Genomic DNA, 12,421 nt, shown 5'->3' with positions numbered 1-12,421 from the left:
CAAATAAACGCGCAACACTGACTATGTACATGTAACCCCCCCGAAGAGACGGGTGCCTCAACCTAGCACGAAAATTACAAACTAATGTACACACACATAGTAAGCACATTTTATTTTATGGTAGTACAGTTATGAACGAAAATCCATGATAAACTACGCACATAACAGCAGTCCTTCTGAAGTTCTTATAGGTGGTTTTGTTGTTTTTAGTTCAATTGTAATTGCCGTACAAATAAAAACAATGTGCTTACTATGGATGAGAAGATTTAGTTTCGGTTTCTCTTGCAGAAAAATTATAAACAAGCAAGTTACAGTGAGAAAAAATAGGATATAAGTAGGATGTATTGTTGTTTTTACAGAAATCAAATTTATATTCCGAGGTAATTTTTCCTGCAGAAAAACATCTACGTCACACTCGTGGATTTAACGGCCACAGCAGCATTGTTTCTGCCCCTTAACTATCAATACACACTCCTGATTTGCTGGTAGTACTCCCCTGACCTTCCAACTCCCACCTAATAGGCTCTCGTTAACTGTCACTGTATTCAAGCCCCAAAAGCACACAGGAGTATAGTGCTGCAGATGGGAGCATCTCATAGCGCCGCTTCTAAAATGCCTTAAATCATGTAATAAAATATTGCAGCGTGTGTAAAGCATAGTATTATTAATAAACACAGCCCTCGTTTAAGGGCCGCAGTCATTTTGATCAATTTAAAATAAACGCTGCAGCGCCAAACTGAAGTAATACGATATTATCTTTTATAAAGAGTAAAGGTGTTAACAAACTAAATAACAGCCTAGTTGTTATCCAGTTTAACTTTCCCCCTCTGACCTCATCCTTTACTATACCTGTCGCAATTCACATTAGACACCAGGACCTCGGTAGGCCACTGCTGACTTAGCGGTATGATTGCAAATTTACTATAGTGAACTTTAATGTGGCATAGGGGGCTTTATGCTGGCCATTTCTACTAGTAATGCAGGGAATATATAGCTGGGTGAGAGTCCAAACCAGGGATCTAGTTGAGATACAATTAGGATTGACGATTATAGGCTATTATAGGGAATTTACCATATTACATTATTATAGTTTCTTTGTATCTAGTAGTGTTGTATAATACCTCTCAGTTTTTAACTTAGTTTAGTACTAGTATAATTTCCATGTAAGTTCCATGTGTGTGTACCTGTTGATCATGCCAGGCATGACTTAATTATTGACCACGGAAGGCAATGATGGCTGCTTAGGCCAATGGGGGTCCCATGGTTGTAACAACTTACTTTATTGATTTCACTGCAGGTCCTTTTGAGTTAAATTTGGATTGTACTGCAATGCCATGGCCTCCTTGCGTGATTACTGCCACCACAAGTCAATACACAATCGAGCCGGTGTCTTTCACACTTCAGGTGCAGTAATAGTGATGAGGGATTCTGTGAGCTCGTTCGCTTTTCTCTTTCATGAGTGGCACTTCAGAATATCCTGCAGGTGAGTGAATTAGTTAATGTTACGAATGTCACACCAGGCAGCACTCCTGAAATGCTAATAAGATCAAACCGCATTGAGCAGATATAATTGTCACTGCTGTCACCACCTGTTTCACTTTGATCTTATCCAGGTGCAATTGTGTTTCAAGCATGTTTGTGACCCAGATTTGTGTTTTATTTGGTGCTGATAGAGTTACTGCTGTACAAATACTATAGCATTTATGTTCAATTTTACATATACAATATAATTGTGTGTGTTTACTACTATCCTAAACAACTGTGCAGTAGACCTAGGTGGCAGTCAGTTTGGTTTATATTCCCTATAGGTAGTTTTAGCAGTTGGGAACACACGTTTCCCCATAATTTAATCCTGCTAGTCACTATGTCAATGTGAAGGGATAGGCTTCACTACAAGAAGCAAAACATTCAAAAAAGATACCACCTTCTTACTATATGCTGTTTTGGATTCAATTTAAACTTTTATAAGGATTACACCTTTAAACATGAACACTCATAGGCACTGTGTGTATATATATATATATATACATATGTGTGTGTGTGTAAGATATGAAAAGTAATTAATTTCTATGGCAGTATAGGTTGAAAATTGCAGCTTAGAAAGGAAAGCAAAGCATTAAGAAAATAAAGTTATATTGAACTGTCAGCCAAAGAGGAAAAACATGAAAGCTGGATTTTCTACTAAGGGTAAATTACTTTGAAAACAAACAAAGTATAACTGATTAAAGGAACAAAACAAGGACATTTTGAATTTGGTCTCAGGACAAGTTTTTTCTTGGACTATAACCACTTTCTATAAACAACTATAGACATCAGTTAAAACTAATATTTTTAAAAATTATTTAATCAAAAACAAAAATAAATAAAACAAGGCAGGAAAGTTCCCATTTAATTGGAAGAAAAACTCCAAACATGAATTTCTGGGGTCCTGCTATTATATACTGATATGTCATTTTTTAAATGATGTATACATACGTTGTTAATAAAAGATAATAAATTACCTGTTTTAATTGCATTTACTGTTTAATATAGCAACAAAACATCATTTAAACATGACGATTCAGTCATATCTGATAAAGGTTCAATGCTGGGTTTGTTATCATGATTGTACCATTGTGTTTAAACACGTTTCGTTGTGGTAATACAAAATAAATGCATGCTTTAGCAACGTTAGATTCATTTAATACTAGCTTAAGCTTTATTTCTGTACGATAGTATTCACAACACTAATGTGGTATAGTACAGTACAGATATAAGTTAATCATGAAGGTGTGGCAAAGAGCCTGTTTTAATACCTCTCTTTTCTTTCACTTTCTAGCTGAAAACTCTTCATAAATATAACTGCTGATTCCAAGACCACTTAAATCATGTTGGGACCTCTTTAGGTATTTCTCTGTATACTGGAAACTCTGTAACTGCAAACACGAAGATGTTATTCTCAAGTCTACTCGTTCATTTCATTGCAGGTTCCAGATTTAATAAACCAGGGTTGGCTTCTCATTTTATCACCCAAAGGAAGTGGAATTACTTTTTTTTTGCTGCTGCTGCTGCTATTGTGCAACCTGTGGTTTCAAGTTTTATTCTTTTTTTCTCCCAAAAGGATTTGGGCCATCTGAAAGGTCTGAGCCTAAACCTAAATAAACAGTTTTTGTGTGTGGTGAAGGAGAACGTCCTTCACTCTTCCTCTGTCACTTTCAGAAAGAGAGAGATTTTTTTTTTTTTTTAGCAAAGTCTTAAGTCAGATGCCTTCATGTAAGGTTTAGATCGTCACTGTGTTCACTAATTCCACCTGATCCAGGTAATCAGAGGGACAAAATAAATGTTTAAAAAAGCCTGCATCGCTAAAACCATGATAGAGACCTACAGGTACAGGTTACCTCCATGTGCATAATTGAAGGATGTATTTGGAAAACAATAAAGGCAACGCAGGTTGACATTAATCAATCAGACGGACTGAGGTATGTTGAGCCCCTGTGTATTGCATTGCAACCTTTAAAGCCCATAGAAAGGCTTAAATAACAATTAAGGTAAAGGAACTCCATTAATATCAGGAACATGCATTTTTCTTATTTTAAATACCTGCCAGAAATTTACCATTACAGGCATTAGCTTAGGGATGAACTTGGTTTAACTGGGATTTGTAACTATAGAAAATATAGAAGTTATAGGAATTCACTTGGATGTTGGTCTTTAAAATGGAGGAATTAGTTTCTGAAACCATTTCTCTTTCAACATTTGTGAGGCTAATGATTCCAGCAAGTTTTAAAAGTAACTTTAATAAAAGACTACATGAGTTGTATGAAACTTATACATGTCACTAAGTTGTAGAGACACTGGGCTACATAATTTTTTTTAAAGCATTAGTAAATGTATAATGTTTATGGCCAAAGTATTACAATATGTACATGTTTTTTAATATCACTCCTAGCCTGTTTTACTTGATTTATTTCAATATGTACTGATGTGTTTTTTGTTGTCTGTGCTTTAGTTTGAGATTTGGTACAGTTCATTCAAATTTCATATACTTAGACCAAATGAAAGAGAGTTAAAGAGTCCTGCACACATTCTTTACAAACAGATTAGAAGAAATATTCTGTAGCTAAATGAATTTGCAAAGTGGAATCCATTTCACATTGACATAAAATCCACTGCACAGTTTTTGTGATTATTACAATATACTATTATTATTCAGTCATTTAGCAGATGTTTTTATACACAGTGACTTGGAGAGACTAGGGGTGAACTATGTATCACAACTGCTGCAGAGAGTCTTACAGTAGGACCTTGGTTTTTTTGTTTCATTTGAAGGACAAAGCACAAGGAAGTTAAGTGACTTGCTCAGGGTCACACACAGTGAGTTAGTGGCTGAGCTGGGTTTGAACCTGAAACCTCCTGGTAATAAGTCTCTTTCTTTAACCACTGGACCCCCAAGCCTCCTATAGCAATATAGCTTCTGTTTTTTTGTTGCAATCAACAGAGGAAGGTGCTAAATTGGACATGAATAAAGCACTTTGGGCCATATTTGTCAAGGTCAAAACTGCTCCCCGCTTTATTTCTTAAGTAAACTGTTAATCTTACCAAACTGGTAACAAACAACTCCTCCCTTATAAAGGTTTCCCATATTAAAAGCATAGCAAAGGTGGAATAAATCACAGTGTAAGCATTGGTAAATGTATTGTACTGTATAACCATGGTTATGGTTAACTTTTATGAAGGTTGAGATTAATTTAATGTCTTCTGTGCCTACCTTGTTTGTAACTAGCTATGGATTATTATTTCTGAAGCTTTATTTTATAACTGTGTTTATAACCTCATTGGATAAGCGTTTATTAATACAGTAAAAAGTTCTTACCCTTAAAGGATTGCAAAATGTATAAAAACACAGTATAGGCAGTTAGTACAGGGAACACGTCAAAACATGGTAAAGTTGTATTAAAACTATGGTAATATTTACAGATAAGGCTGCAAATTCATGGTTTAGATTTCTACTAGGTTTGCATTTGCGCAGAATGCAAACCAAACATTGTCATCTTTTATTTACCCTGATTTATTTGCATAGCTTATAAGGCAGATAAATTAGTTTGATGTGAGATCATGCTTAAAGAAACTAACAAAACCACGATGTGAGCGTGGATAAGACCAAAGTCACCTGATTTGCATGGAAAATTAAGACTCAGTAGCAAACATGACTATCGTTGACTCTATCAGAAGGAAACTATTTTGTTCATTCCCTTGGAACTTCTGTTACTTATTCTGCTGCAAGTCTGCATCTTGTGAACAGAACATTTAAAACATTCAGCAAGCTCATCTTAATTAACTGTTCTGAACCATACTTTCCAAACACATCTGTGTCTGTTACTCAGAACATTATGCATCAGAGGGAATTTTTGTGCTCAAATCCAGACACCTCCTACAAACACCTTCTGATCGTATTTATTTATTTATTTATTTAAATTTAGATCTTTCTCTAGTAAACTTCAGTAAACGCACCCTGGCATTGTCCAGTGGTCTTCTAATCTACCGCTGTACAAACAGAATGCTGTTAAATGACAAAGTAAAGGATTCTAGGTTTGTTTCTCTCTTTCACTCTGCAATTGTATCCTGCAGTCATCAAGCTGATTGGTTTAGTCCTGGATCACTGGCGATGAGCTAAACCTGAGAGATGAAGCTGCTTTTCATGTCAAAACCTTCAAGAGAAACAGACCAGGATCCAAAAGCAATCACACTTGAAACTTCAAAGTGGGAAAACAGGCCGGGAAAAGCAGTTTACATTTTTCTGTCCTTGCCAAGCGTAACTCATGGATGTCAGAAGAGAAATTAGGACGATCCAATATAAAATGGCATTGAGTTAAAGAGGCAAATCAGACAGGTGTGCAGTGCAGGTACCAGCACATCCCGAGAGTGAATCACAGCGTCCGACACAGCCTCGCATATTACAAATGAGTGACTTAAACCCACAACCCCTTCTCACAAAAGATAGTACTGTCATCAATATGCAATTGCAGCGTTGAAGTTACTTAAAAACATTTTTGCTAAAGCTTTATATATATAGAGATATATATATATATATATATATATATATATATATATATATATATAATATATATACAGATGTGTGTGTGTATCACACAATAGTTTATCCCTAAATTTAATATATATTTGTAATTACAAAAAAAAAGTTGTTGGTTATTTTTATTTTATTTTTGTTTTATGCACTATTCTAGAAGTGCCACTATATACTGAAAATGAATATAATATAATATTTTAAAAAAATATAATTAAAACGTTTTTTTGTTGGCAAATAGTTTAGATGTGTTTGGTCTAGTCACATATCGATATCCTCTTCTGATTTTTTATTTTATTTTTTATGATGATGTTGGTAATTATGTAGCCAACTAGCTAAAAACATATGGCAGGAAATAATTAAAGAACACAGAAAACAGTAACAGTGTAATTTTCAACCTGCTTGACATTTGATGAAATTGAGCTTCACTGGTGCCAAGTTTTTTTTTTTTTTTTGTGATTTATTATTACTTTATTATTACATCAAGCTTTCCTGTTATAAACATAACAAATAAAAATATCTTAAGAATGTGTACACAAACTGCAGAAGAGAGAAACATTATCAAGGAATCATTTACATGATCTGTTGACTTTGCAGCTGAAACCATTAAACATTGTTCAATTGGTCTAACCGTTTTAAAACCGTTTTTTTTTTTTTAAGTTGTATTTGTGTTATTATTAGCTCCATTCTTGTTGACTCTGGCAGTCTCCTAGTATTAATGTGCCTCATGTCAGGGTGGTGAGCTCAGTGATGAGACAGGGAGATCGAATGTTGCAGCTAATAAACTAGGCAGTGATTAAAACGCACAAGGCTGTCATTGTGGCAGTAGCAGATCAGGCCCATCAGTAACCCTCTTAAACTCTGCCACTTCCCTCCTGATAAAAAGGACAGCTTCTTGCTCGCTGTCATTCCTCTCCGTTCCACCTCAGTGGCAGACAGTGAATGTGATGCTGGCTCCCTGCCCGGGTCCCAGGCTCTTCATAGATCTGTTGCAAGCTGTGTGTGTGGGGGTGGGGGGGTGGGGGCGACTAATTAAAAAAATTAGTGTATTCTGTAATACCTTGATTTCCCCAACGTATTTAATTATGGGAACTAATAACATGAATACATCATGTTATACACTAACCAAATTGTTATATTACCTGCCCCCCCCCATCCTCCTCCACACACACATATATCAAAAGATAAACATTGTCAGCTTGCAGTAAGTACCACCAGTACACAAAACTAAAGGGTTTCTGTCTCACAATACTGACAGTTTAGTGTCCTTTTGCACACCCTTATGACAAAAAGTTTATCCAGCATCTCTTGTCAATACCTGAGAAGTAATTCAGCATTTAAAATTATATATATATATATATATATATATATATATATATATATATATATATAGCCTTTGTAATGTAGTTACCAAGTGCAATTTAACAGTGTTCCAAGACTTTAGAAAAACAGCACATTGTATTAAAATGTAACCTTATTGCCATGGAACAATGATATCTAGTCTTCAAAGAAGACCTTAATGCACAGATTATTAGCACAATCCTCAAGAATTTTTCACAAAAAAGCAATAGAGAGGAACCAGCTTTCATCGCAAATAATCTGTTGAGATTTAAGTGCCTGTCATTCTTTTCATGACAACACCTACCCTTCCCTCAATGAGGGCTTTTCTCACCCAGATATTATAATTTCACTCTTAAAAAAACAAGAGCCTCCTATCTACTCTCTGCTGTCAAAAATGATCTCCATGCTGGTACGAGAAGAATGAGATTTAACATCTCATAAATAGCCACCCGCAACCCTGTAAACTGTTTTGATCTGTTCGATTAAATAATTACTGATTTGGATAATTTAGTTTGTTTGAAAATGACACATACCAGCATGACCTGTGCTCGGCAGCCATTTGGTTTTTATAGAATAAGGAGTTTTAGATTATTATCTCTGACAGGCTGAAAAACTATTCACTGTTTCATGCTAAATTTGCTCCGAGTGCAACATTCACTTAAGTGAGTAGAAATAATGGGGGAGGCTTCTCCATCTACAAAGTATGAAATTAACTGTTCAGAAATCCTTGGTAAGTTTGGACATAGGAATAAAAAGACATGCTTCAGCTTCGGATTGGGATGGTCTGTTTATTTTTTTTTTAAGGCTCGGCACTCATGAATAATTAAATTCCCAGGCTTGTCTTCTCATGCTTTAATCCCAACTATGTTTAGAAGAAGTTAAAACAATAGCTTTCCACTCTTCGTATCCATGTGTGTATGTTACTTAATATTAGGAAACCTCAGAAATGTCATCCTTTCATATAAATATAACCTACTTTCAAAATTTCCACCTTCTGTTGCCTTATAGCCTGGAATTAAAAAGCATTAAAAAAAAATTATAGTTTGGTTCACCAATTATTGACTTTATGAAATGTGCAGAGTTTCAGTTCCAGATTTCAGTTCCTAAGCAGAACATCTCAGTGATTCATATAATTTACTGTCAACACTATACTGCAAATCTTATTTGACTTATTTCTTTATTCACACCTTTTCCGATTAGATTGACTTTAAAATCTCTGATGGTACTGCACTACTCCAGCTCCCAAGAACATAACAGAGCTGATTAAATTATACATGCCTACAGAAAGTCTACACCCCCTTTCAAAATGTTCACCTTTTGTTGCCTTCAAGTCTGGAATTAAAATGCATTGAAATATATATTTTTTTCATTTATCCACACATCCTATCCCACAACTTCCAAGTGAAAAAAATATTTTAGAAATTTGTAGAAAATTAATTAAAAATAAAAACTGAAACAGCTTGGTTGGATAAGTATCCACCCCCCTTGTAATAGCAACCCTAAATTAGCTCAGGTGTAACCAATCGCTTTCAAAATCACACACCAGGTTAAGTGGCGTCCACCGGTGTTAAATTTTAGTGATTCACATGATTTCAGGATAAACTCAGCAGTTACTGTAGGTTTCCTCTGCTGGGTAGTGCATTTCAAAGCAAAGAATCAACCATGAGCACCAAGTAGCTTTGAAAAGAACTCCATGACAAAGTTATTGAAAGGCACAGATCAATGGATGTGTATAAAAAAAAATCAAAGGCCTTGAATATCCCTTAGAGCACGGTCAAGTCGATTATTAAGAAGTGGAAGGTGTATGGCACCACCAAGACCCTGCCTAGATCAGGCCATCCCTCTAAACTGGATGACCAAGCAAGAAGGAGACTGATCAGAGAGGCTACCAAGAGGCCAATGGCAACTTTGCAAGAGCTACAGGCTTTTATGGCAACAATATCCCAAGCACTCTACAAATCTGGCCTGTATGGTAGGGTGGCAAGAAGGAAGGCATTACTCAAGAAAGCCCACCTTGAATCCCATTTGAAGTATGCAAAAAAACACTCAGGAGATTCTAGCCATGTGGCAAAAAGTTTTGTAGTCGAAACTAAAATGGAACCTTTTGGCCTACATGCAAAGCGTTATGTTTGGCACAAACCCAACACAGCACATCACCCAAAGAACACCATCCCTACTGTGAAGCATGGTAGTGGCAGCACCATGTTATTGGGATGTTTCTCATCGGCAGGGACTGGGGCACTTGTCAGGATAGAAGGGAAAATAAATGGAGCAAAGTACAGAGAAGTCCTTGAGGAAAACCTGCTGCCCTCTGCAAGAAAGCTGAAACTGGGACAGAAGTTCACCTTTCAGCATGACAACAACCCAAAGCACACAGTGTAGTGGCTAAGGAACAAAAAGGTAACTGCCCTTGAGTGGCCCAGTCAGAACCCCGACCTAAATCCAATCAAAAATTTGTGGCATGACTTGAAGATTGCTGTCCATCAACACTCCCCAAGAAACTTGACAGAGCTTGAACAGTTTTGTAAAGAAGAATGGTCCATATTGCCAAATCTAGGTGTGCAAAGTTGAATATAAACAAGTAAGATTCACAGAAAAAAACAGATTAATCTCAGTTGCATAAGTATTCAACCTCTTTGCTACTGCAGCCTTAAAGCAGCTCAGGCGCAAATAACCTGTTTGAAAGGTCACAAAATTACTGAAATGGTATCAGCCTCAACTTAAAGTGGTTTAACTTGTAGATAATTTCCCTCACGTATATAAAGACTTTCAAGCTGCAACTCACATAGTGATCCATCAAAGCAACCGTGAAGACCAAGGAGCTTTCGAAACAAGTCAGGATTAATGTGGTAGAGGGGCACAGAGCAGGAGCAGGAGAAGGGTACAAGAAAATTTCAAAGGCACTGATTATCCCTCTCAGCACAGTGAAATCCATCATTAAGTGAAAGATGCACCATACCACCCAGACACTACCCAGATCAGGTCACCCTCCCAAACTGAGCAGCCAGGCAAGAAGAAAACTGGTTCAGGATGTCACTCTGAAGCTAACAATGACACTGAGAGATCTGCAAAGTTCTGTGTGAGATGGGAGTCGGTGTTCGCACATCAATAAACCAGTCCCTACACAAAGCTGGCCTGTATGAACAGGTGACAAGAAGCCATTACTCAAAAAGGCTCATCTTAAAGCACATATGGAGTTTGTGAAAAAAAAAAAGCATGTAGATGATACCGCAGACACGAGGATAAAGATTTTGTGGTCAGAAAAGACAAAAATTGAACTTTTCGGTCTAAATTCCAAGAGTTATGTCTGGCGCAAGCCCAACACTACACATCATCCAATCAACACCATCCCAACTGTCAAGCATGGTGGTGGCAGCATCATGTTATGGGGATGCTCCTCTTCAGCAGGGACTGGGAAGCTTGTCAGGATAGATGGGAGAATGGATGGTGCAAAGTCCATGAGGAAAACTTCTTTGAGTCAGCCAAGACTGAAACTGGGGAGGAAATTTACATTTCAGCAGGACAATGACCCGAAGCACAAAGCCAAAGCCACACTGTCCTTGTTTGAATCCAATTCGTGGCGAGACTTGAAGATTGCAGCCCAACAACACTCACCAACAAACTTATCAGAAGTGGAGCAATTATCTGGTGAAGAATGGCAAAAATTTAACTATCCTACTCTGCAAAGCTAGTAGAGACCTCTCCAAACCAAAAGGTGCTTCTACCAGGTACTGGCTGAATACTTATGCAATCAGTAAATTTCATGTTGTACATTTTCTTTCCAAGCTTTGCTGACATTTAACCTTTTCCTCATGTAAGTGATCAGTTTAACCACTACAGCTTTGAATAAAAAAGTTTGTCTGAAAAACTGCATACATTATTTGTAATTCAACAAAGTGTGATTATTATTGGTAGGGGGTGAATACTTCTGCAAACCACTGTGTGTGTGTGTGTCATAGTAATAGATGAGCTTCATAAATTATGGTGGATTGAACAGTTTTCCTGTAACTCACTGAAGAGGCCCATCTATTTTTTAGAATACATGGATACCCTTGTGATGCTAATATTAAAGAAGACATGGTTCAGCAGCATAGTTGTTTTTTTTGTTTGTTTTTTTTTTTTAAACTTTGTGTTTCACTGCTGTACAGACGTTCTAGGTCGTTAGTCATTATCCGTTAGCGCTTCAGCTTTATTTGGATGATTGCACTATGTAACACAATTTTTGTTCATGGGTAGTAAGTGTTATTTCCTAATTGCTTATGCCTCAAAAGTATAGAAAATGGCTATTATTCCCCACAAACTTTGCTTTTGTGACCAGGACAGTAATATTTTGAAATTTACCTATTTCCAATGAGAAAATGGGTGAATTTGTGTCTTTTCGTTCACATAAAGTCAGAAAAAAACAACATATGAATCCAAATTAACATGTATTTATACTAAAGTAATACAAAAATGACTACAAAAGATTTAGAAGTGAGTAGTTTTTCGAGATTTACGATTATACTGTAAATCACTTTCACGAATCAGCCCCCCAAATGTAGTCTCCCATCATGTTCTCGTTATACTGTCCTTGGTAGCGGCGTTCAAAGTCCAGTATATCCTGGTGGAAGCGCTCGCCTTGCTCCTTCGGGTACGCTCCCATGTTCTCCTTGAATTTATCATGATGAGCACTAAAGATATGGACTTTGAGGGACATCCAACAGCCCATTGTGCCGTAGTTCTTCACCAGAGTCTCAACCAGCTCCACATAGTTTTTGGCCTTGTGATTGCCCAGGAAGCCCCGAACCACTGCGACAAAGCTGTTCCAAGCCGCTTTCTCCTTACTAGTGAGCTTCTTGGGGAATTCATTGCACTCCAGGATCTTCTTTATCTGTGGTCCGACGAAGACACCGGCTTTGACCTTTGCCTCAGACAGCTTAGGGAAGAAGTCTTGAAGGTACTTGAAGGCTGCCGACTCCTTATCTAGAGCTCTGACAAATTATTTCATAAGGCCCAATTTGATGTGCAGTGGTGGCA

The sequence above is a fragment of the Polyodon spathula genome, chromosome 26, assembly GCF_017654505.1.
Source record: "Polyodon spathula isolate WHYD16114869_AA chromosome 26, ASM1765450v1, whole genome shotgun sequence".
Taxonomy (NCBI): domain Eukaryota; kingdom Metazoa; phylum Chordata; class Actinopteri; order Acipenseriformes; family Polyodontidae; genus Polyodon; species Polyodon spathula.
Note: the sequence above shows the minus strand (reverse complement) of the source record.